Source organism: Cyclopterus lumpus, chromosome 8 (genome assembly GCF_009769545.1).
Source record: "Cyclopterus lumpus isolate fCycLum1 chromosome 8, fCycLum1.pri, whole genome shotgun sequence".
NCBI lineage: Eukaryota > Metazoa > Chordata > Actinopteri > Perciformes > Cyclopteridae > Cyclopterus > Cyclopterus lumpus.
Genome location: NC_046973.1, coordinates 19,827,010 through 19,853,016, shown reverse-complemented (window position 1 = coordinate 19,853,016; position 26,007 = coordinate 19,827,010). Strand labels below are relative to the sequence as shown.

The window sequence follows — 26,007 nt, the reverse complement described above, 5'->3', positions numbered from 1 at the left end:
GATGGTAAACCAGAGAAACCGAAAGAGGTCGTGACCCCCTTACTTTGAAGTGCTCATACATTCTGAATATGTGTCCATTCCTTGTGAATGTATAGTCCTTTAGTCAACAATGATCCATCAATCAAAAGAATCACATTTTCATGAAAATGTCATGCAGTCCACTCCTAACTGTGTTTGTCAAATGAAAACACCTTTAACTGACATGAACAATATTTTGTCTTCCTGCTTTCTTTCATATATTCTTTCCCTGTTTAGTTTTCACTCCTTTTCGGTACGCAAAGCATGCCTGTCGCTGATAGGCAGGTGGGTTTGAAGTGGCTAAAGAGAGGTGTCGAAAATGACCGTCTTTTACTGTCTCGGAGCTAGAAAGATTTTGAATTGATGTTGTTATTGATGAATCATATTCATGCCGTTTTAGATTAACAATATGATAGTATTTCCCATCTTTGCTGAGAATGAGTTTGGTGCTCAAGGAGTTAAAGGCTCTCCAATGATACGCCAGTTGAGTCCGGTGATATTAATAGTTAAATTAATAGTCTAGTGCCTAAAACACATTCCCTCCATTCCTGTTGCCTTTTCTATCTTTTCCTCTTTCCATAGAACTTTTTTTTTTTTTTTTACATTCTGGGTCTCCCGAGCAGCATTTTCCCCTGAATGATCTCATCAGATCCAAACAGTTTAAATATGCCGTTCAATGCTGATTCAAAGCAGTTCTGTGGAAGAATAATATTTATTCCCTTTAATCCCCCTCTCCCCCGCCTACATAACTGCAGGAGTGTGCCAACAATAGCACCCCTCCCTTCTTTCCTCCCTCCCTGCCGCCACTTTGCTCTCTCCCGAGTCATGTCGGCAGAATCGGGGTGGGGGGGGGGGTGCAGGTGTTTGAGTAAAATGCCCTGGAAAGGTTATAGGGAGTACGTGGGCGTTGGCTCAAAAGTGTGTTCTGATATAGTACTGAAAAACATCTTTATAGACTAATACATCTTCTGAAGATAACCAATAGTTAGATATATCCAAGCAGCTGTGGAGCGCATGTTTCAGTGTGCCAGATAAAACAGTGCTGAAAGGTACCGTTGGGTTTCACTGTTTTGGTTAGCTAAATTAATTTCCTCCAGGTGCACCAATGGAAATATTGGAGGGATTTAGTAAGTGATGCACCAAAGATGTCTTTCTCACGCAGTTTTTGTTAAAACTGCACTCCTAACGTGGTGATGATGGCAGTAATAGATTACACTGTCACCTATAGCGGTCCATTTTTAGTTCACTCTCACCGCTCTTCTTCAGGCAGCTGTTTTCTTTGAACAAAAACCCACCGTGCACTTACGTACCTGTTCGGTACCCAAAAAAAGCACATGGACACACAGCGACTAACATAGTGGAGCGTTTAGCAGCTAAAGAGCCAGATAATTCCCTGAGGAGTTGGTAGAGACCACAAACTCAGTGTAAAGAGACTACTGGACTCACATTAATAGGTGAACAAAAATACAAACAAAAAAAAGATATTCTAATGTTACGCTGCCAGCAGGATTATATAGTTTCAAGCATATGTGAGGTGCGAACTACAGACGTGGGATGCTCTCACTTCTTTATAACTCTTTATAACTTTAGTTAGAAGTAAAAAGTCGACGACCATTAAATCTGCCACCTCAATGTCAGTTGACGACTCGCTGCGTCGCCGCTAAACGGTGGGAATTGTGTTTGAATTGTCCGATATGAACGGTACTCCCACAAAGTCTCGCTCTTAGTTTGAGATTTCAACAAAACCGTCTTGAGGGATGTGTTCCCTTCATTTGTGTGATAAAAAAAAAAATGTCTGGCGCCATGAAATGGAGCATTTTACCGATGCAATATGACGGAGGAATCCAGCTCCAGAATGAAGCACACTGCTTGGAAAAGCACACCCACACACACACACACACACACACACACACACACACGCACACACATGGAATCTTTGCTCCATTCAGGCAAACTTTGCTCGGGATCATTTGTCATCTGCGATACAAAGACTGAAGTTTGTTAAGCAGAGCAAAAGGAGTGAAGTCATCAGCTGCGGGGTCAGCCAATGAAAGAGGAGATGAGGAGAGTGAGTTCACCATGACCTCGGTCTGCCCCGAAGCACCGGGACTTTGGTTTGGGGTTTTGTGCCGTGAGACGAGGAGAGAGAGGTCAGCACCCTCTTTGGCTCTTGGCTCATTCGCCGTTCACTGGTTGCGGTCCAGGCTACTTCCGTCCAGGAGGAAACCCGCGCTCAAGCTTTTCTTTGTCCTTTATCTCTCAAACTCCACTTCTCCCGCTGAAGAAACATATTGCTCGGCAAGATAAAACTTATGTAAAACCTCTGGCACAACTGATCGTAGGTAAAACAACGTTTGATATGGCAAAAATGTATACAACACACTTAGCGAGGGGAAACAATGTGCTCGATGTGGGTCTGTTCAGGTGGGGGATAGGGGTAATGTCTAGACCGTAACTAAACACAACCTCAGTAATTAGCCAGCTCCCACCTCTCCAAGGATTTGGCAGAGGTGTTGAGCTGTGATCACAGGTGGAGGAGAAGGGTGAGGTTGTTGTCAGAGCTGCCATGTGGACATTAGCTGGATTAGTGTGATGAAATTCAAGGAATAATGCATCCAGTCATTGTATTCGTTATGTTTTTACAAGAGTGTTTTTTGATGATCCGAACCCTCACAGTCACACACCTTTTACTCATACCTCCTCCCTCTCACTCCCACTTCGACGCAACAGTTCCTCACCTTTTTTGTTTTTCTCCCCTCCCTCCCCCCCTCTCCATCTTTCCCCCTCTCCCACTCCATTCCTCTCTTTCGCTCTCTGCTGCTGTAAAGCCTTTCCGTGACTAGCTGTCATTAATCTTCCCTCTCTAGGGGCAGGATCTTGACTGCGTGCCAGCAAGCGCTCACACAAAGCCAAGACAGCCATCCAAAAACAGAGCCGCTTTTCTTGTTTCCAGAGCACCACGTAACTCGCACTCACGCTGCTGCAGCCCTCAGGGCAGAGCTGCTCCACGCAACAATGGAATGACTCTGGATGCAGCTTCACACATCACACCTAGGCTAATATCCACATGTAGATATGCGGATTGGGACGTATGAAATCTGAACATCTTGAAAACACTCGCACAGGTGTTGTTTGGAGGCATGCTGCGTTAAGTCAAGGGGATTTAGGTGCTTTCATTTCTTTTTCCGAATCCTTTAAAGTGAATGTTTATATTTGTGCATACTTTGTCACTGATTCAATCATCAGCGTTTTATTTATGTTCGCTCATCAGTAGCTGCAGGCTTAACAACACTTGCAGCAGCTTCAGGGGGTAAAACATATAGGAACTACAAGTGCATCAGTCAGTTAACCACTGTTGACATGCAAGTGTGATATTATCAAGCCATAAAAATGCATTTGTAGCATAATAATACTGTTTACTTGTGGTGTAACGGACAAGGTTCGGCACGCATGTGAACCGAGGATTAATTACAGTTTAACGTTGTTAAACAGTGGAACAGTGTGAAATAAAGTTTAACTCGTTATCTGCCAATATTCTACCAATCCGTGTTTAAATTGACAATTGCTCTTGGCTCATTCGCCGTTCACTGGTTGCGGTCCAGGCTACTTCCGTCCAGGAGGAAACCCGCGCTCAAGCTTTTCTTTGTCCTTTATCTCTCAAACTCCACTTCTCCCGCTGAAGAAACATATTGCTCGGCAAGATAAAACTTATGTAAAACCTCTGGCACAACTGATCGTAGGTAAAACAACGTTTGATATGGCAAAAATGTATACAACACACTTAGCGAGGGGAAACAATGTGCTCGATGTGGGTCTGTTCAGGTGGGGGATAGGGGTAATGTCTAGACCGTAACTAAACACAACCTCAGTAATTAGCCAGCTCCCACCTCTCCAAGGATTTGGCAGAGGTGTTGAGCTGTGATCACAGGTGGAGGAGAAGGGTGAGGTTGTTGTCAGAGCTGCCATGTGGACATTATGCTACAATGTGGACATTGTAGCATAATAATACTGTTTACTTGTGGTGTAACGGACAAGGTTCGGCACGCATGTGAACCGAGGATTAATTACAGTTTAACGTTGTTAAACAGTGGAACAGTGTGAAATAAAGTTTAACTCGTTATCTGCCAATATTCTACCAATCCGTGTTTAAATTGACAGGAGGAGAGCTAGTAAGGTTAGCAGCATTGCTAATGGCCAACGAACGAAGGCTACGTTCCCTTATACATTATGATGCGTTCAGGCTCTGTTCCATGACATTCTTTTGAATATTGGGTTTCATGAAGAAGAACAAACTCCATAGGTGACTATAACAACGTGAAGAAGAATATTTAGAATTGTTGGTGTTTTAAACTGGCTTCTTGTAGACCAGCTTTATAATAAAAAAGATCATTAAGATCACAATCAATGTGCATCTGTCATTTGCATCCGTGCGTGACCCGACTGCCTCGCTGTCCCCACAGTCAGATCTGCCTGGTGTCCAGGAGGTGAACCTCCGCGTCATCCTCAGTGTGTTGGCAGCAGACTCTGGACTTTGTGTCGAAGGCAGAAATAAACACATCACAATGGCGCTGGGGAGAAGAATGGGCAGTAATTTCCACAGTCACCACCCCCCCCCCAATAAAAGCACAGATCCTTCGCCATCATAAAGAGCTACTAGGAGGTTAACAGCCTATTGTTGGTGCTATAAATGTCAGTAAATGGAATGAGGTGAGAAGGAGTGCAAATTCAGCAGCAGCACCTTTTGTGAGAGCTCATGTGAGTATGCTGTCTTTAGGAGGTGTATGTGTGTGGGGGTGGGGTGGGGGGGGGGGGGGGGGTACTCTCTATTTCTTATGAATGGGCGGGATCTTTCTTTGCTATCTTATCACAGACCTTTTTCTAAACCTGGGTTTCTCCTTCCCTGTGAGAAGAGATGCTGTGATCTGCACAATAAAAAGACAGAAGGGGCCACTAGCAGCGGATGTATTGCAAGATCTCCTTTTTTTTTAAAACAAGTGCACCATTCAGCCCCCATCAACCACACCAAAACACACACACACACACACACTAGTACACATCGCCCGACCTCTACAAACCACCGCGTACTACTTAACTCACCCACATCCCTTTGCCCTCAGATCCTTTTAGCTCCTTCACTTCAATCGAGCCGGACCACCATGCTTTCGCTCAAGAGTTCCCCACATATTCAGTGATCCCACCACGGGAACTATGCACCGTTTACACCTCTGACTAAATAAACAAAGTGATTATAATGATTATAATGTTGATATAGTTCTGAGAGACGTTCCACCCTTTTATGGGTTTGCTTTTGCTCAAACCCACATTGTCCACAGTGATGTGCAAGATGTGGTAAAGTCTCTGTCGCGTGCGTTAGCTGTTCATTTATCTTTAAAATTCCAGATCAAATACTTGCTGTAAGACCCTTTGAGACGATGTTTCTCTTGAAGTGTGTAACTTTTCAAAGCTTTAGCCACCTGAGAGACTTGAGACGTGTGCAGATCCACAACAATGTCAAAGTAGACAGCTGCCGTTGGTCTTAAGAGCCAAACCATGTCACTGACTTCTAATATTGTTCTTACAATCCACTGTCACTGGCATCACTCAGCTTTATCTTCAAACATGCGTATGCTTTGTAGTGTGCTCGAAGCTTGTGTTCTAACGAATAACTCTGCAGCACAAAACCAACATTGGGCATGTTAAAAGTTGCCGTTTACTGATATGAAAGAACTTCCCCTCTGCCAGAGACTGAAGTCTCACATCACGTCGAGTCTAGTGGTGACATACATGTTAGACAGAGCTCAGAGTGCACTATCTGCCCAGGGGGCGGGATGGATTTACATCCACTTGTGGATTCAAATGGGATTGTAATGATCCATTCCTCGTGTGTGCATCCCTGTGCATGCAACAAGCGTGGCGTCTCACAGCGATCACTCTTGACTTCTTTAAACGCAAGACGAGATAAGCCCGCCGTAGTTACTGCTCTTTGTAGCAAAGGACCTGCTAATAACAACCCCAAAGTGTTCCGGAGACGCGCCTTTCCTCCACACATGTCCCCAGCCCTAAAGCGCCCGTCAGCCAGCCAGTCAGTCGTATTTCATTGTGTGTGTCAGGAGACAGAACACATTAACCTGTCTGTCACAGTCTCTCGGCTGTCACGCTAACTCCCAGTTGAGTGAGTTGGACCCCGTCCTGCCAAAGAGAGGCTCCATGGCGTAGTGGTCACATATTCACCACTGGCCAGTTCAGTTGAGCTGCTACAAACAAAGCTCAAACCTCACTCTGTTGCGACCTAAAAGAGAAATAATGACAATCTTAAGAGTTATTGCTCATCATACCGGAATTGCCAGTCAGATAATGTCTTTATCGTTCCTTTGAAGTGGTTGTTGGAAGTGTTACTTGTGGGAGGGTGAACCATGTGCGCTTTAATAGCTGGCATTAGCGTCTGACAACAAGCGATGTATAGCAGTGAGGTATGTGTTGCATACAGACACACACATACCATAACTCTAGGTTCCGTGGGTGGGTGGAACAGCTTTTTTCATTCCTGTACAGTATTTCCTGTTGATGATCCTTAATGTCACTGAGTTTGGGGATTTTTCAGCTTAGCTTCGCTATTGAAAAAATATATTTTATATTATTTTTCGTTTATCGTTTATTATTATTATTATTATTATTATTATTATTATTATTATTATTATTATTATTAATGAAACAAATCAAAACCACACTGATCAACAAATCACTCACTCTGATTTCTGTGAAGAGCTACATGCATGCGTGCACATCCACGATCTTTCCTTCCAAATAGTCGGAATACATCCAACGTCAGAAAGACATTTTTCATGCTTTTGTCTTGTTGATGAGCCTCTCGTATGCATTTCAAAGCTGCTTTGTGAGCGGCGTTCTTTTCTTTGTTAGAGCGTGCCAGGAAGCCACCATTATATCCCAGCGCTGCCCTGTCATTAGCTGGCTCTGGTGACGGGTAAATTGTTTACTAACAGCTACCTATGACGAGAGAGAAAGTGACACATGCTATGGCCTAGGACACGCCCCCGACCTGTCTGTCTCTGCCTGCGTGACTGGATGACGTTATTCTACTCTACAGTTAAAGTGTCAAAACAAAGCTATTGTGTGAGGAAGGCGATTGGAGCAAACCTGCAACGTCTGCCTCCGTAAAAACATTGATATATGTTAAAAAATATAACAAATAACACATGTGATAGTTATAATAATTTGCATGGCATTATGTTACATTACGTCAACCTGCCAAATGCCAAAAGGCATCAAATGCATTACTGTATTTTATGGATACATACTGAATTGTTTAAAGGAACAATGGTTCCTTTTAGCAACCATGTGAAAAAACAAATTCCAGATTCACATATTTCATTGTGATTTTGCCACATTGTTGGTTGGCAAAAAAAAAAAAAAAGCACACCTTTCCTCGTGTTTAAGACAATACAGCTCTTTCACAGCCCTGACCCAGGACAGCCAATGGCTTCGAATGGACAAAAGCCATTGTTCCCAATGAGAGCAGAGAGCAACAGAGATTAACTGAGCAGGAAAAAATAGACACGGCAAGATTGCGTTGAAAGCTTAAGATAAATTGGAAATGGAGGAAAGATACGGCAAACTTGAAACTACAGGAAATGGAGGGGATTATAAAAAAAAATCGGGTGATATTGAGAGCGTCTCTTGTCTTCATTTGGATCAGAGTGGTTGCGCCTGCATCAAGGAGTCCAGTGGCAAACAGTGGAGGCCGTAAGAAGTATCCCTTCATACTCACAAAACCAATTGCTTCATACTCCCAATCAAATGGCCCCTTTGTCTCAAGCGGTTCGAATGACGAGACGCAGACAGATTATCTTGTTTGAATGGCTTTTCCCGAGCAGCAGAAGGCCGGCACAACAATAGGTAACTTGTTGTAGGCACAACAAAACTAATATTCATTTAACATAGCCTCACCCGTGGGGGGCGTCCCATACTTGTACAGTAACCGTTTGTATTTGCATAATACACTCCACCTCAGCAGGGCTGCTAATTGGGCTGCTTGGATGGAGCCAACAGCCTGTGATGAAAGAGGGCAGCGGCCACAATTATCATAGGAGACACAACAATGTAGGGATTGAAATAATTTCTTTTATGCCTGCATGAGACTCTCTGACAGTCTGACATTTCCACATTGAGAGAACGTGAAATGTATCTTCTTCTTTAAATCTATGCCTACTGAATATATGACTGAATCTTAACACATTATATATAGGAACAACGCAATTTCTTGGGTAACCACTGGCAATCTTAATTGGTCTGAAATGCCCACAAACTAACTTCACCCCCATGTCTGGGTTTGTCCATAGCAACACGTGAGCATGTGTGTAGACATGCATCCATGTGTGTGTGTTTGATATCGCTAACAAGCTCAAAAAGATCCACACGACCCCATGCACTCATTAGAGGCTGATTGAAGTCATATGTGCTGCTGGTAACATTGGCAGAGAGGTTTGTGTTTTTCTCTGCTTGGACATGATGATGTGTCAGAACCAGTCAGATCTTCCCTCAGTCCCAGCCTCCCAGTGCCAGAGTGCAGCTTGAGGGATGTGCGTGACTGAGATTGGCATTGGTAACAGAGCTGGAGTTCACAGACCATATTTGGACTTGTTTTATTACCTTCCCTCAGTGTTCCACATCTGTTGCATGCCAATCATTCACACGCACCAATAAATATTGTGGACATATTGTCTGAATAGTATCCAGGTCCCGTGTAGCAACAACACATGCAAACTAAAGATCACAGAAGTGGCTGCAACGTGCTCTGCTTGTTGTCGTGTGACATGAAACCATGAAAAGGCTGAATGAAGGCCACATCTCCCCACGAATAAGGATTCATACAAAGATTTTTGCAGCATATCTTACAAAAAAAGTATGTTTTTTTTGTAAATTCAAAAATGGACTACAAATGCGTATGAAGCGTTTGTGACTTTTAGAGAATTGTCCGGGGGCAACAGTTCTGAGCTGGTTTGGTTAGGTCACATTACTTTACTTAATTAAATGAAACACCCTCTCTTCTTACACAATGAAGGCATTTATTTGTTATGTCCTGCTCTTGCAGCTCAATGTACATTAGAAATATGTCCAACAGTGCAACAGAGGCCGAGCACTTTTGAGGTCACGAAGACAGTAACAAGCAACGCGTAGAGGATGCTGGTTGACCCAGAGAGTGGAGGAGTGTGTACAACTAATTCACTAAGCAACAGAGAAAGAAACTGCACAACCTCTAAAGGAAACAGGTGCTGAGTCAGTGGGGGGAGGAATGTCAGAAGAATGGGGAGGGAAGGGTAGCGTGTCTGAGTGTGTGTGTGTGTGTGTGTGTGTGTGTGTGAGTAACGCCGAGTGGAAGCCAAGGGGAGGAGACTCTGGGGATTGCGTGCGGACATCAAATGTTTACCTGTAACAAAAAGAAAGGGGAAGGTGTGCGAGGGGGAAAAAAAAGGAGAGGAAAAAAAGGCCGCGGTTTACACGGGTGGGCGGGGACCCAAAAGCCTAAAGCATGAGCTTCGCACGCAACTTAACAATACTACCTTTATGAAGACTGTATTGCGTTAGTCTGTGAGCACACACACTTATTCACGTGTGATACCGCTGGTGTTAACACACACACATGTAGCGAAGGCACCTTCACTGCAGCTACCCACGTGAAGCCCTGAGAAAGAAGTGTGGAAGGCTTCCGTGACTTCCAGATAATGGGATCAAAGAGGCTGGGACTCCTTTGTGGACACACATTACACACCAAATGGGACCAAATAGCTGACCCCATCTGTTGAACAGCTGGAGTTTCTGTTTGACAGAAGAGGTACTTGTGTCCATTCAAGCTCAACCCCCGAACCCCGAACTTCTCAAAGCAGATGTTCGACATTCCCTCTCATCAGCGACCCTCTCTGCGGTCGCCCTGCTCATTTTTTGTCATAATTGGCCAACAAATCAAGACAAAATGAGAGTCTGCCTTTGTTGTAGGAACCACAGAGAGCCCCAAGTGATTTACAGACAGGCGGCCTCTCTCTTGCTTTCTCTTGGGCTCTCTGTCGGACTGTCTGTCTCCCGCTGTCTCTACATCTACACTATCTTGGCTCTCCATCTCAAGGTTGCTTTATCTGCACCGAGAACAGAAAGCCTGGCAAAAGCTGGGCTGGTGTGAGACTGATAATAGATTACTTAACAATAGTCACAACATGGGTTTGTCTTGAACGCTCCAGACCTTTACAGTAACACCTCTTGGTTATCTCTGTGTGTATACAGTAGCTATGGTAATATTATTCGTCGTGATAAACTTCTAAATGCAGACCAGAGTTGCGTAGAAAAATATTCAACGTTTTAGCATTTGTTTAACCAGCCATATCATGTTGAATTTAACCAAATAATGACGTGCATGCAAAATGTTTTCCAGACAATATACACATACAACCAAGCACAACTTTTGCCAGCCTGCTAGTACTTTGTCTCTTTTCTTTGATTGGATGAACAATCTGTCAGTCACAGCTCTGATTGGCAGCTTGCGTGTTAAGAGGCAGAGTTTTTTGGGATTCAGCCCAGGGCGTCTGCGGTCAGCACTATATGTGTACTATAAATAATTTGACTTTGTATGTCTTGTGATTTGTGTGCAGAGAGAGAGAGAGAGAGAGAGAGAGAGAGAGAAAGAGAGAGAGACTACACACACACTGTGCTCAGGGCTTCCTCTCCTGTGAGCGTCTGCAGTCAGAGCGCAGGTACAATAGGGAGCATTGTTCGGCTGGCAGGCCCCTGCGTGCCGGCTCCCCCTCCGTACCTGAGCACAGAGACAGGTGTATTTCTCCTAGTCACGCACAGCCCTGCCACACTCCCAGCTGCCTACACACAGCCTGCCACTGAGATCACGCACACGCACACCCAGAAGAGCATCTACAGACAGAAACTAGCGTATACCTTACCCGCTGACTACAGATACTCATTTTATTCACCTTTTTTCTTATTCAAACTTTGACCTCGTGGGCCCTTTGGGGGAGTTGTAAATGAATGTGGTACCTTTTTGGAAATAAAAGACAAAATGTGCAGACCAGTTAGGTGCATTCTGCTATAAAATTAGTACAATGTGTACTCTTTGACACAGACGCCCAATAAACCGAGGCACCTGCAGGTTAAAAAGAAACTCCCATGGTCACACTATAGTAAGGCTCCAGGAAGAGTGTGTTTGTCCAAAGAAAGAGTGTGTATTAGGGAGGAAGGAGGAATGAGTCATGCACATGTCAGTGGTACTGCGCAGCCAGTTCAGGCCAAAAGTTCATTTAATTTCTGCCTAAGTGGGAAAACATGTTTAAATAAACATTACTGTTACAGTTTGACATCTTAATGCGAGGCGAGAGAGGGAAGGCCTGAAGGGAGCAAGGGATAAAGTTTTGACGAGCACTCAGAATAAAAGAAGGGATTTTTACCAAAATCGTAACATTTCTGTCCAATGTTAAGAAAAATAAAGTAGACGGGGGTGGGTGGGCTCCCTTTTGAAAGAGCCTCCCGTCCACAGATCTGACTCCCTGAGGTGCTGAAAGTAGTCCAACACTATCAGTCTCATAGCACAAGAGGATTAGCTCTTTATCCTGGGTGATTCTATAGAAAAGAGGTACACGCTGCATTATGTCTTATTATATAGAGCAGGCACAAGCCTTTTTAAACACTTTTCAGATGAGTAATCATCACCCAAGTCACACTGAAACCTTGCCGTGACCTCTGTTTCGCTTCACTTTGCTCGTTCCCACGGAGAGGCCAAAAGAAAACGGACAGAAATTGGAATATTCGCTTTACATGGAATGACGTGAGCTGCCAACCTGGAACCCAACCACAGGTTTCCTGGCTGATATTTTACTGAATTAATTCCCAGGCGGATGTAAAAATAATAACACCCACGAAAAGTGGGCGAGTGGGGAAAGAAGGAGGGGAAACCGAGTGTGTCAGGCTAGTGAGCCTGCGGTGGGGGGGGGCCGTGCCAGTGAAAGGGCACGCTGCTTTTGGGAAATACTTGTCATTTTTCATCTTGGTTTCTATGACGTCGCCCCAACACACACACACACACCTAATAACGCAGCTCACATCATTCTACAAGATAGGCTGAGTAGTTAAATAGCATGGTGTGGTCAGCATTAGTAACCTTCTCAGTCTCTCGGCCTCATAGGCTCTTGCTCTCTATCCTGTCGCTGGAGCTCGGGCACTCAGAGCCACATAAGGAAACATTTGTTCCCAGTCTGGTTGAATAGAGCCTTGTGTTGGAGGTAGTCAAAGAGATACAAGGGGATAGGACATCCAAACAGTCCAACACAAGAGCTCTGCTCTGAAGCCCCTCTCTGTCTGAGCCGGGCCAGTAATGAATGTCCTCTAGTCTTAATCACTCTCAGAGTACACACTGGAGATATGACTGACTCCATTGTCCTCCTCTCTATGTTTTCTATGTTGAAAGCAGAAGGCGTAGAGGTCACTGCTATACCAGTAAATATTAGATTTGTTTCACCGCCACCCGGTGATCACCGTGCCGCTCGCAGGCTCTTTTGTATCTCCAGTGATTGTTTTTTAAAATTCCGGCTGCATCCCAAACGTTGAGCGTCTTGATATGTGCACTGTGAGCTGTTTGCTTCCACGCTGCCTGAGAACGTCTGATTCCTCTCTTCGCTCCGTCGGCCTCATTTCCCCTGGATCGTCCGACGCATTCCTCCTTTTCCTCCCATCTGTGTGAGCAGCGTTCAGAACGGTTTTGTGCTCTCTGGATATGATTATCCCTGTCACACCAATCTGGAAAACATTTGTGTGCACATTAGCACATACCTACGAACACACGCTGGCGTGAGTATAGGGACATGGAGGAGGAGGATACACAAAGTAGGAACACGCACACACATTATGCAGCAAATACAGACATAGCATTATAGAAATAATGTATTTGCATCTCATTTGGCGCTGTTGTAAGGTGGAGTGATTGCTAAGCATGAAAGCAGGGGGGACTGCTGGCTCTATTGTTAACATTCATTCCATTGTTTTGGATAAGGGATCATTATCTCCTAATTACCTCTCCAAGATGTTTACCTCTATACTAATACTTTAATGCAGCCCTGATTGATGATTAATGAACACTGATCAAGGGAGCACAATCTATTTCGTGCAAGAAGGGAGGTTAACACAGTGAACCAGATACAAATGTGTAACCTTCCCTTTTCTTTCTTTTTTCTTAAAAGGAAGAGGAAAAAAACAAAAACCTTCACACAGCAGTGGTGGCATCGGAATGCCAGACAGGAATGCTGTTGAGTTACTATAAAGGGGGTTTGATCACCGCTAACAATGTCTTTGTGTTTTCATTCCCAGCTCTAGTCACGCAATGCTGTGTGCACAAACCTCCAGCAACTTTTCAACCCCAGCACACAAGAAAGCCATCAAGTACCTGCAATTGACAGAATCGCGTGCAATCCAGGTACTCCAGGATTGCACTGGATCGAGGCCAAATGGGGAGTAAAGCAAAAGGTGGAGTGGAGCTTCACCTGCCGAGGGTGTAATAGACACTGTGCTGTGAAGAGATCAGTTACAGTAGTGGAGTGGAGGGGTAAAGACACTTTAAAATGCATTGATGTATCATAGAGGAGGATGACAAGAATCCTTTTTAAAGGGAACATTTGGTTCATGGATATTTCTTGATCCCTTAAGTCACAGTTGACTCTCTTATTCAACTTGTATCGGATCTTCTTTTTGATCACTTTCAACGTGAATGTCATCATCCACACGGCCGTACACAGTACTGGATGTTCACATTGCTTTTTATCATAGAGGAGTTTCTATTGACGTTCAATTAAATGATCCCTTGTTTCTAACAAATGACAAACCCATAAGGAAGTGTCACATTAAAGTTGTTTTTGCTCCGATGCACATTCAACGGGTACCATTTTAAAACCACTTGGGTTTCATTCAACCATCTTTAATATACTGAAGGTTCAGTTCAGTTCTAATTTTAGCCTTTTCAGACTGCACTTCGTTCCCAGGAATCCAGTCCTGGTTTTGAGGTTTAAGAGACGCTGCGATCCCAGAAATACAAGCAAGCCTGGAGGTGGTTAGAACATGAAAGTGAGGTAAGAAAGACAAGAGATTCATTCATGGGAAGGTGATTCAAGGTACCGACATCCCTGTATCTGTGCACAGCGACAGAAGATCATTATTACTCACTCGGTGCTCACACGCACACCTGAGATCAAAGTGACAGATGTGTAGTAACAATAATATAACAGCCTATATTTATGACATAATACCGTCTGCTAATAATAATAGTAATAATAATAATTTTAATATCATAAACATATCCTCAAAACTCAGATGATACTGCCTATAGCGGGGTTAATAATTAACAGCGTTGATTGAATGTCCAAACACAATGTTTAACGCATTACTTTCAATTACACTTTACTGACACTATATGTTATGCTATAATATCATTCCGTATACTGTTGAGTGTTCTAATATAAACCTTTTTTTTAAAGGTTTTAATCTAACATATTTGGCAGCAGCGCCACTAAAACTCCACGTCCCGTCATGCTTTGCGCGCACACGTCGTGCTGAGGGGGCAGCGTGTGCTGCGCTGCGGCGCTCCGGCGATGGCTCAGTGCGGCTCAGGCTCTTCACGGGAGCGCAACGTGTCGCCGGAGCTGCGGCGGAAGACAGACCATCACCCCGCTGGACCGCAAGGAGGAACCGGCTACTTGCGCTGCTGACTGCGGGGGATAATCACTCCGATCGATCTGCTTGATTTGCCTCAAAAAGCAGCAGTCGACGTTGCTCACGGATTCTTTGGAAGCATTAAACGGATTAAAATCCGGCATCGACTCACGTGGAGGAGTTATTAGTATTATTAACGCTTATTGGTAAGGCTTTTGTGATGACAACAGCTGATGGATTCAACACTCCAGCTGTGCGTGGTCCTGCGGGACACGAGGACACACGGGCTCCCTCACGGTATGGATGCTGTCCGGTTCTTCTGCGGGACGAGCGGCGTGTCGGACAGGCGAGTCTCGTGGGATACTTGACGCGCGTGGCCCCGTGTCACGGATGGTCAGCGCCGCGATGTGGTTTTGGGAAAAATCGATATTCGTCGCGCTGGATTTTTGGAAAGGAATATCCTGGAATATAACTCGAGAGTGCTCCGCAGAGGAGCCAGCTGTTTGGATACTGACCCGAACGCGTGTCCTCATCCAGCAGGTAGGCGAGAACAGAGCATGTGACCTCATACCTTTTTGTCAGAGACATGTTCTGTGTTAACGACTTAACGACTGTCAGCAGTTCATTGTGTCATTTTATTTGTAGTTGTGAAGAAATAAAAAAAAAAATTAAAAAAAAAGTGAACCACCAATCAGTGGTGTTCCAAAGTGGTCCCAATTAGGAACAACTAAGTTACTTCAAGACAGATGACAACGTTCTTCTGTTTGAGCTCAGGTTCTGTCTTCATCTCCCCCACACACCCATCCGGCCTTCATCTTCACTATCTTCACTACCTGACACCCCCTCCCCCCCCCCTCCCCTCCCCCAATCATTCAAACTTCTCTCTTATGGGATTCCTTAAGGCATCTCTTATCAAGTTAGTGTGTGTGTGTGTGTGTTTGGTTGTCAAACCCCTGATCCGCTCCACACATTTAGGTTTCACCTGAGAGCACAGCTCCGTTATTCCCCTGGCTCATCGCTCTCTCTCTCTGCACCCTCAAAACCGACTCGCCCTGATGTGACACTGTGTTTCCGAAGCATGACTTGAATCTCCTCATTTTATTGTCACTCCGGACGTCACCATATACACCTGCAGTGCCAATGCGTCCGCAGACTTGTCACACGTCGGGGAAAGACCAGGTGCAGTGAAGCAAATGAACAGTGTGGATACAGCGACCATAGAGAGCGACGTTGTAGTCCACCCACCTCTCCCACAGTGTCTCCATTCAGGTGGGAGTACATCTGTCTCCAGAAGCGTTGCCCGCAGCTCCGCCTGCCATGTGAAGCAGCTGTCAGAGGCGCGAGCTGCTGCTGCCTGACACATGGCGTGCATCACGTTAACGCACCGACATATTTGGATGGGCGTGCTTCGTTTCGAGTGGAACCTGCAGGTGCACGTGATCTCACTGGGATGGTAAACCGACGCGTGGGCGTATTCATGTGAGAGAAGAAGTGTCGGCTTGTTGGCGTTTCCATCTTCTTCAATGAGCGCGTGGTGACATCACGGCATTGCAGCCGTAGCAGGTGAAGTTATCGGATGAAGCTTCAAGCTCCCTCTTCCTCCTCCCTCGCCCTTCAGCTCTCACTCCCCAACACCGTCCACTTCCTTAGCGATGAAGAATTCCATCTATTGTTGGGGAAGGGGACAGAGCCCCACTATATGTCTGTATACAGCGCAGAGCACAGACCGAGCATCCCCCCCCCCCAACCCCTCCCCTCCAACTCAGTGCACCCCCCCCACACACCCCCTCCATTAAAAATCTTCTCCAAACAAGACCCCCTTTCTCCACTGAAGAGGGACCCTCTGTCTAATGCCAAGTGACTCTCATGGCCAGCATTGACGGTGGGACACTTGCTTCACAAAAGGAGCTGAAGTGTCAAATAAACTCGGTCAGAGCCCCCGACACACAAGAATTCCTTTATCTGGCACCCTGGGAGGCAGACAAAGACAGACTTTGTGTCAGTGAGCGGGCCTTGACTAAACACTGGGGCTTTTTATTTTTTATTTTACTCCTCTTCTCACAACTTCTGCCTCTTCTTCCTCCTCCTCCTCCTCCTGTTTGTCGTTTTGAACGGCGGAGCGGGAGCACGTCTGTTGACGTGACCCCCGCTCGCCCAGTGTCTGTCCTGCACAGCGCCGGCATCACCCCTTTGCCGTGGAAGCACCACACACAAACACGGATGCACCCGTGCACGCCCACTCGCATACACCCGCTTCTCCCACTCCAGACTCTTAGACATCAAAGCAGCCAGGATATTTCAGTAAATGTACATTTTTTTTCTTTTCTCCCCCCTCTTTGGATACTTTTGTTTATGTCTTGGTGCATGGCTGAGAATAGCAAAGCAGGAATTTGCTTTCTCACAGGGCTGAGTGTGCTGGCTGAGCTGTCATATGATATGCTTGTGGTGAACCGCAGTGGAGAGCCATGTACACACCAGGGTCAGAGTCACTTAACAACCCTGTATTTACTCCACTCAACATTTCCAAGGAACTTTCTCATCACTTTCAATTCTGTTGCGTTCAGATTCATCTGTATGGTCTTCTGTTCCAGACTTCAATTCAAATATAATGAGCTCCTCGTGCCTTCAGTTTGACCAAGCGTTTGGAGGATTAACATAAGTTTACATTACCTTTTTCAAAAAAAAAAAATGTTACATGAACAAATCCAGTAACACACACACACACTGAAGACTAAACGGACACACACTCTTTCCACACCAGTGGTGTAATGCAGTAATTCCATGGAGCTCGATAGGCTGCTCCTTGAAGTTATAACCTAGTCTGCAGCGTTGAGACGGCGCTGAAGCAGCATCACTGAGTTGTGCCCCAGAGCTAATGCCGGATGGGCATCGGGCCCCCGGGCATGCTAATGCAGGCCTAGAGAGGTGGTCCCCACACGGTGGTTAAGGTAAACAGATCGAGTTGCTGTGGTCGAGCGTGTTAATGGTGTGTTTATGGGCTTAAGTTGAGTGGTGATTTATCATGTCTAAACTCAAGGCTCACCTCGGGTCCTTGGCCTTGATCTGGCTCGGTATCTGGAGTGTGTGCGAGTGTGTGCGAGTGTGTGTGTGTGTGTGTGTGTGTGTGTGTGTGTGTGTGTGACATTGCATGCAGGTGACAACACTGACCGAGCAGGGTGACCTCCTGTGAACCGTGTCCCGATACCGTGTGCTGCTTAAGGCAAGTGGAAAGCAATAGAGGCTTTTATCACGCATTCATTACACCCTGTTTTTGTAGCCAATGTGCCCGGAAGCATTACCTCATCGGGTCTGCGGGGGCACGGGACTCGAATCGCAGGAAAAATATCCTTCAATCATTAGTATCAGATAACCTTTTATTGAGCTCCATGAGAAATACCGCTGTTAAAAAAAAAAAAGCTGCTGTGTATCCTTTCATATATACACACAGTTAGTGTGTGTGTTTAGAATGGGCTCTAAAGTTGGTCTGAACAGGAGAACTGTCATTTATTAGTAGTGCAGGAACAATGGGGAGCTTGTCTCCAGGGTGGTGGGGGCCAGTGGGGGGCCAGAGGGGGCCGGTGGAGCCAGGGGAGGGTGGCCTGAGATTGGGCAGCAGCCTCTGACCAAGAACAAGCCTCTGTCTGATGGAGAGAACTGCTGACCCTTCCTGAGTAAAATGGCACCTTTGTTTCGAGGTGTATGTGTTTCTGCCTATGTGTGTGTGAGTGTGTGTGTCTGAGGGAGAAGGAGAGAGGTTTTTAAAAGCTGGGAGCACTGTGTAAAGTGGTTTATTTCTCTCAGAGCTTTCCCTCCATTTGTGATGGTGCTCTGTGATAGATTAGAAGGAGCATGTGTCACAAGTGGGGGGCCAACTAACTCGTTATCTGGCACGTGACTACGTCATGACATCCCCTCAGAATGCATAAAGCCTTAATGCAATGCAGTGTTTTGAATACGACAGACTTTAGGACCTCGTACTGAGCAGAGGTGCCTTCAGTAACACAGAGAAGCATCATCTGTCATGCCACACAAAGCTAGAGACCTCTGATGCTCCAACACTAGACCGCCCCTTCAAATTAATTAGCTATTCTCCTCTGGCCTGTTGCCACAGTCTGTGTGGGGCTTTCTCACTGTAATGATGTCTAGATATGTTCAGTTTAAACAGGGGGGGTTAAATGCTGGGGGGGTGATGGCAGCAGATTGCTGATTTCCTACAGGGAAACCACGACTTAGTGTGTGTGTGTGTGTGTGTGTGTGTGTGTGTGTGTGTGTGAAGGAGGTTGTTTATCCTGCTTTGGGAGTTATCAGGAAGTGGGAGGCTGAGAGAGACAGACAGCTTGTGCTCGAGTGAGAGTGAGAGTGAGGTCGGGTGCTTTAGAGGAAGTGGTGAACATGAGTGGGGATTCTTCACAGCGACGCCTCTGGGTCTGGCACTTGAAGCGTGCCGTCTTTGATGACCCTCCCTCTGCACCTGGCGTTCGGACCTTTTTCTCAACTTGAACTCCCCTGAGCGATACCATCTGACACACTTCCCTCTGACTGTCATTTAAATCCTGTCACCCCCCCCCCCCCCCCTCCCCTCTCCCCCCTTCTGTCCTTGACCTCCCATGTAAGCCGCACAGCCATGCTGCAAAACAGAAGAGAGAGAGAGAGCAGTGGAGAGATGGAGAGCACTGAAAGGTGAAGGGAGGATGGCTGGAGGACAGGCTCTCCCCCCCCTAACACACACCTCGACACACACACACACACACACACAGCAAACAGTGAAGACACACAGTGCGGCACAGGGGCATCTCTGTCGGCCCGGCTGCAGACAGACAGCCCTCCATTCAAACGTTGCTCAGCCACAGGAAGGCTGCTCGCCTCGCTACGAGCACACTGAGTCTGTAGAAGAGTAGTGAGTAAGGGAAGCTAAAAACACGCTAGTGGAATAAGGGGATCCGGTCACAATGGCCGACTTCTTCGCCGTTGTGAAACAGTAATTTTTAATCGTTAGCATGTGCACCCCCAGGTGCATTGTGGGTGATCTTCATGTGTCTTCTTGACCTGCCATCTTCATTGATCGTGTTCTTAAATACCGAAACGTTTCCTCCTCTTGTTTTCTCTCAAACTCAAGAACATTCCTTTCTCTGTGTTCCCCTCTCACAAATGTCACATTCCACCAAACCTGTGACCATCTACGTCCTTTACTTTTGCTGGGGCGTGGGTCGCCACGGCAACGTGTCACACCTACACAAGTTGGCCATCCTCATTCAGGAGTTGGGTCCTTTTTTTTCCCCCTCCCCCCTCTCCCTTTCGATCCACTCTTTCACTCTTTCTTTTCGCTCTCAGTGGGAAGGATAAAGGAGACATTTTCAGTGTGAAGAGGGGCGTGAAATGTCCTCTGTGACCTCCCCGGGACACGGCAGACCACCAGGCTCCTCAAACGACTGCCTGTGTGCGAGTTAAATCCCGTGCTTGTGTGGAAGATCCGCGTAAAGCCCGCTGACTGATTTTAATTTGTGTCGGTTTTTATTTGCTTCGTTTAAGGGAGATTGAATAAGGTGGACTTGCACTGCTTTCCACGAAGAAAAAAAAAGGTGTAATTACGTTGGATTAAGTGTGCACAGGATCCTTTCAGATCAAATCAGTGGGCCCCCCCCGAGGACTGTGAGGTCCGAGGCTCTCCCAGTAGGCCTGTGCGTCAGGTGGTCAAGCTCCCAGTGATCCCTGAGCTTCTGACTGACATGCTGTGGAAGTGTCCGTCAGTGTCCCCGACCAGAGGAACGGATAAGCATGCAGAGCCAAAGTGCTGACAGCTGAAACGCCTGGAGGTTGTCCAGACATCAGGCTGTCATCACGAGGCATCACTCATGCAACAGGCGCTGGAAAAGAGACATTCCTGCTCTTCAATGGGCTGAGGACGAGCTAATGGACTACATACACGTGGTTTTTTATTAATAATTGACTTATATTTTCTCCCTGTAGAATCTTTCTTTGAGAACGGCCGGCGATATTATAGTGCAGTGACAGTCCCTGGTTCATGTGTTCAGTGGCCATTGTGCATTTGTTAGGCTCTGCTGCCCCCTTGTGGCCAATGTAGGCAGTACCAGAATGACAGTTTAATGGGCTGCGTTTTCTGTGCTGGCCACTGCAGATCTGTGGTGCCAAGTGGACACCTCAGTCAGGACACAGAGCATTTTCAGGAAGCTCTTTGTGTTTACGAAAAGAACTGTGAAACTGTTCAGATTCCATGCTGCATAGTCATATAGAAAATAAACGTGTTACCTAAAGTACTCAGAATATAATCAACATTCCTATTTTGTACTAAATGTACAATGCACATAATAATAATAATGCATTTAATGTATATAGCGCTTTTCGTGGTACTCAAAGACACTTTACATAACATAATTATAACATCCTAAAAGCTAAAAAAAATAACTAAAAATATATGATATTAATAGAGTGAGCAATGACTAACAATTTCAATATAAAATGGAAGTCTAATCACTTTTAATGGGAAATGTGCTGATTGAATCACTCACAGACCACGTCCAATGTGTTGATTGTATTTGAAAACATTAGAAAAGGTGTATTTAGTTATTGTTGCCGTCTCTATATAACCTTCTCTAAACACTGTCACACAAACTAAGATGAAGAATACTCCTATACCGTGTACGACGTGTACGACGTGTACGACCTGTACGACGTGTACGACGTGTACGACGTGTACGACGTGTACGACGTGTACGACGTGTACGACGTGTACGACGTGTACGACGTGTACGACCTGTACGACGTGTACGACGTGTACGACGTGTACGACGTGTACAACCTGTACGACGTGTACGACGTGTACGACGTGTACGACGTGTACAACCTGTACGACGTGTACGACGTGTACGACGTGTACGACGTGTACGACCTGTACGACGTGTACGACGTGTACGACGTGTACGACGTGTACGACGTGTACGACGTGTACGACCTGTACGACGTGTACGACGTGTACGACGTGTACGACCTGTACGACGTGTACGACCTGTACGACGTGTACGACCTGTACGACGTGTACAACATGTACGACGTGTACGACGTGTACAACATGTACGACGTGTACGACGTGTACAACATGTACGACGTGTACGACCTGTACGACGTGTACGACGTGTACGACGTGTACGACGTGTACGACGTGTACAACCTGTACAACGTGTACAACCTGTACGACGTGTACGACCTGTACGACGTGTACGACCTGTACGACGTGTACGACGTGTACGACGTGTACAACATGTACGACGTGTACGACGTGTACAACGTGTACGACGTGTACAACCTGTACGACGTGTACGACGTGTACGACGTGTACGACGTGTACAACCTGTACGACGTGTACGACATGTACGACCTGTACAACATGTACAACGTGTACGACGTGTACAACATGTACGACTTGTACAACGTGTACGACGTGTACAACATGTACGACGTGTACGACGTGTACTACGTGTACGACGTGTACTACGTGTACAACGTGTACGACGTGTACAATGTGTACAATGTGTACAACGTGTACAACGTGTACAACGTGTACAACGTGTACAACCTGTACAATGTGTACAACGTATACGACGTGTACGACGTGTACAACGTGTACAACGTGTACGACGTGTACGACGTGTACTACGTGTACTACGTGTACAACCCATCACGCCGTGGTGAGTATCTCTTGATACAGTGTAACACATGTAGGCCACTTGGCAGCAGCTTGTGTATCACATTTGTATTCAGATTTCATGAATCTAACCCTGTAATATGAACTACACGTTTCATTAAAAAAAAAAAAGTTATAGTTTGGGTTAGTTCATGAAATACCTGGCATTTTTTTTCATGTTTAGGTAGATGGATGGATGTTTTTATGTTATTGTATCAACATTTCGATATCCTTTCCACACACATCCACAGAGGCATGTCCGGATCATCAATAACCACTAGAGGGCAGTGTTTTGATCCTCGTTTGGAAACATGCAGAAGGACTCTACTGCTGGCTTACTTACCATATATATATATATATATATATATATATATATATATATATATATATATATATATATATATATATATATATATACTTATGATATATCACTGGGTCAAATCATGTTCATTTTTAATGCTGATTTTTCCCCACTTACTTGATCTGCTCTCTGTAAAATGACAGAGCTTCATTCTTTTCTTGGTGTGTACACAATAATAATAATAATATAATAGTAATCACTTTATTTATATAGCTTTTTTCTTAACATAGTTATAGTAAACAAAACAGAGGGATCAGAGTAACGAAACAACAAACATCCACCATCTAAGGAATGCCCAGACACACAGGTAAAGTAATAAGGTAATTAATACATTAATAAGGTACATAACAGGCAGCCAGTGTAAGTCGTGTGGTCAAATCTGGTGCTGGAGTGGAAGGCGCTGTGGCCCCCATAAGGTGCATCACAGTCGGACATAAAGCTGTGTGTCATGCGCATAGCAGCGGTTCTGAATGATCCGGATGAGAGGAAGCATGCGTATAGAATAATAAATGGACTCTTGAGGAACCACACGATTTTCAAATGAGCAACAGAGGAAAGGACATTTTCTATTGGAGAGGTGAGAACGTTCCGGGTTCCCTTTTTTAGAACAACGCAGGTTTGCAGACGGTGCAGCAGGACGGTGATCGATTGTGTTGAACGCGGCCCTCAAATCTGTAAAAAGTCTGACCTTCACGCGGGCTGTTTCAAAGACAGTTAAAGATGACAAAGAAAACATTATCGCTATTCATAGAATAGATTAATTGGGTTGAAATGACTGTCTCCGGCACCAGAAGAAAGGGATAATTTTTGTTAAATGTTCATTAGCATTTGAATGAGTGCACGCTTGAAACCATTCGAAAAGATGTCAGAGGTCAAAGAACTGGATCATCCCCAAAAAGCGAAAGGACCCATTGTGGTGAATACCTCTGTTAAAAACTTCCTTGTGATAGTTTACAACTGGTGGATGATGTAATCCTGTGGAGATGTTCACGGTTGGGACATGGGTTCTATTGGGAAACCAATAGATTGCTGCTGCAGTTGAGTCCATCAGCCACAAGGTGTCGCTCTTGCATAAAAGCCCATGAATGGGTCCACGATTGTCCTCTCCTACGGTACAATGAGCAGTCCTCTACTTTTTGGTTTCCTCAGATATCCTCAGTGATGATCACATGTAATATTATTTGATAAGCACATGTACATGTCTTACACGTGTTACTGTTTAAAATCTACATGCGTAGGGAACACTCGGCACATCTGTAAGTCTCTCTAGTGGACTAAAGGTCGGTCTCAAGTCGCATCACTAGATGGCAATGTGGTCACATGAAACATGGCTCTACCCTTCTGAAAAGTAAAAGCTCCTCTGCATGTCGGAGGGGTAGCCCTGTGATCTACGGAGTAATGGGTGCAGATTGGCATTATCATCTCCTTATTGCTCCCCCGTCCAGCTCATCTCCCTTTGAAGATCAAAGTGGCCGTGAACCTCTGTGCGCACCGATGCTGATAAGCCCGGCGTGAACTCCAATAAAGCCAACTGTTCACTGTTCACGTCCGTCTGTCTTCGGGCCTTCCGAGTTGAATGGCTGCTGAACCAGCAGTCAACTGTTGTGGAGCAGTACGAGATTTCAGAATAATTTCAGCAGAGTCACGATTTTAAGTGCAAGAAACAACAGAAGAGCTAAATATGAATGTTGTTCATGCAAACTGTCCGGCGGTTTGAATCGTGATACAGAAAACGTGTCAATAAGTCCTTTTTGGCTCTTTGTTGTGTTGCAGCATTACAGGACAGGAAAAGGAAAGATCCCCGTGACATGCTGATCGGGTGGGGCAGCTGGTGATTGGGTGACAGTAATAGCACGAGGATAATGCCACTCGCAGTTTAGTTCCCACAGGTGTATGCGCGTCCTAATATTTCAGGTGTATATATATATCTCGAGCGCATTCCTGTTCAGGAAATTCCTCAATGTTTTTGTTTCGTTATTGTTTCCACGCATTGCAAAACTCAAATTCTAAGAAGCCGCTGATGAAACGTGACCTTTGGGAGCGACGGCGTCTTTTTGAACGTTGACAAATCCGATGTTCAGGTCATGTGGTTATTCTGGTTGCTGTCGGTTGGAGATCATGGGAAGCGGTGCCATGGGAAGAAGTGATCGTATGTGGAACCTGTTTGATTAAAAATAGTTTGACCTCACACGCGGCCGTGCATTCAACTATTTCATGTGTGTGTGTGTGTGTGTGTGTGTGTGTGTGTGTGTGCACGTACAGATGGGCGGTTTATGATATAGGTTTAGTGCATTGGTGCGTCGGCTCGCTGTCTGTGTACTTTACACACATAGCCACACCCCTCGCTCCGGGTCAAGTGTATGTCGACTTGTCCGTAATCTACAGCTAATCAGATCTCTCCTTTTGGGTTTGTCACTGAGGGGACTTTAGCCACCTTGAAGAGCGTCGCTACCAAGTTGTACACACACACACACACACACACACACACACACACACACACACTTCTGCGTAACCTTTGTAGTATCTCATACACGCTGTGCAGTTCCTCAGGATCCCTCTTATCTACCTTCCTTTCTTACTAAAATCAAATTCCCAACTGTGAGCTTATCAACTGTTGGCCACTACTCGCCTTTTTTATTTCTTTTCTATTTATTCTGAGTGAAAGTGCAAGCTTCCCCTTTTTTTGTGGAGAGCTTGTTGACATTTAGCACCTGCGTCAAATCTCATTCATTTTTCAGAGATTTTTTCTGCTTATCTTCTCAGTCTCTTCTAAATTCTCCAGATTTACTCATCTCTTCGTAATAACCGATCATCTAAATCCAGCTTTTTTGATAACGAGCTCAGAACCCGACCGGCCGTGTCCAAGGCGGGCGGGCCGGTGCTGTGTGAGCTCACTCTTCTTCAGGGAGGATGTCCGTGGAGTTTATTGCAGACAGTACGTTGAGGCATCGCAGAGCGGTCAAGTCAAGGTGGAGCTCGGTGGAGATACGGAGGAGGAAGTCTGAGTGTTTTATCAGTCGAGTCGATGGCTCGGGTAAACGTCTGTCTCCTGTCCCAGGTTAATCATCCACTCTGGCTTTCTGTACTTTTCAGCTCACGCAAGGCTTTAGGAAACCGCTTGTTCATGAGCTGCATGTTTCACACGTGGAACCACAGAATGCACATGCTGGCTGTTGTGTTGACCACATTTTTGTCCGCGGTGCAATAGAGCATTACATGG

At 45.5% G+C, this 26,007-nt stretch overlaps 1 long non-coding RNA gene across 1 annotated transcript in view; it reads left to right on the top strand.

The window, feature by feature from the left end:
* The first annotated feature begins 14,559 nt into the window (after positions 1-14,559).
* The window catches only part of LOC117735645, a 48,391-nt gene continuing 36,943 nt past the window's right edge, over positions 14,560-26,007 (top strand). The window contains exon 1 of the long non-coding RNA XR_004609905.1: positions 14,560-15,267. This is a non-coding gene — a long non-coding RNA (uncharacterized LOC117735645). The remainder of the gene's footprint in view (positions 15,268-26,007) is intronic.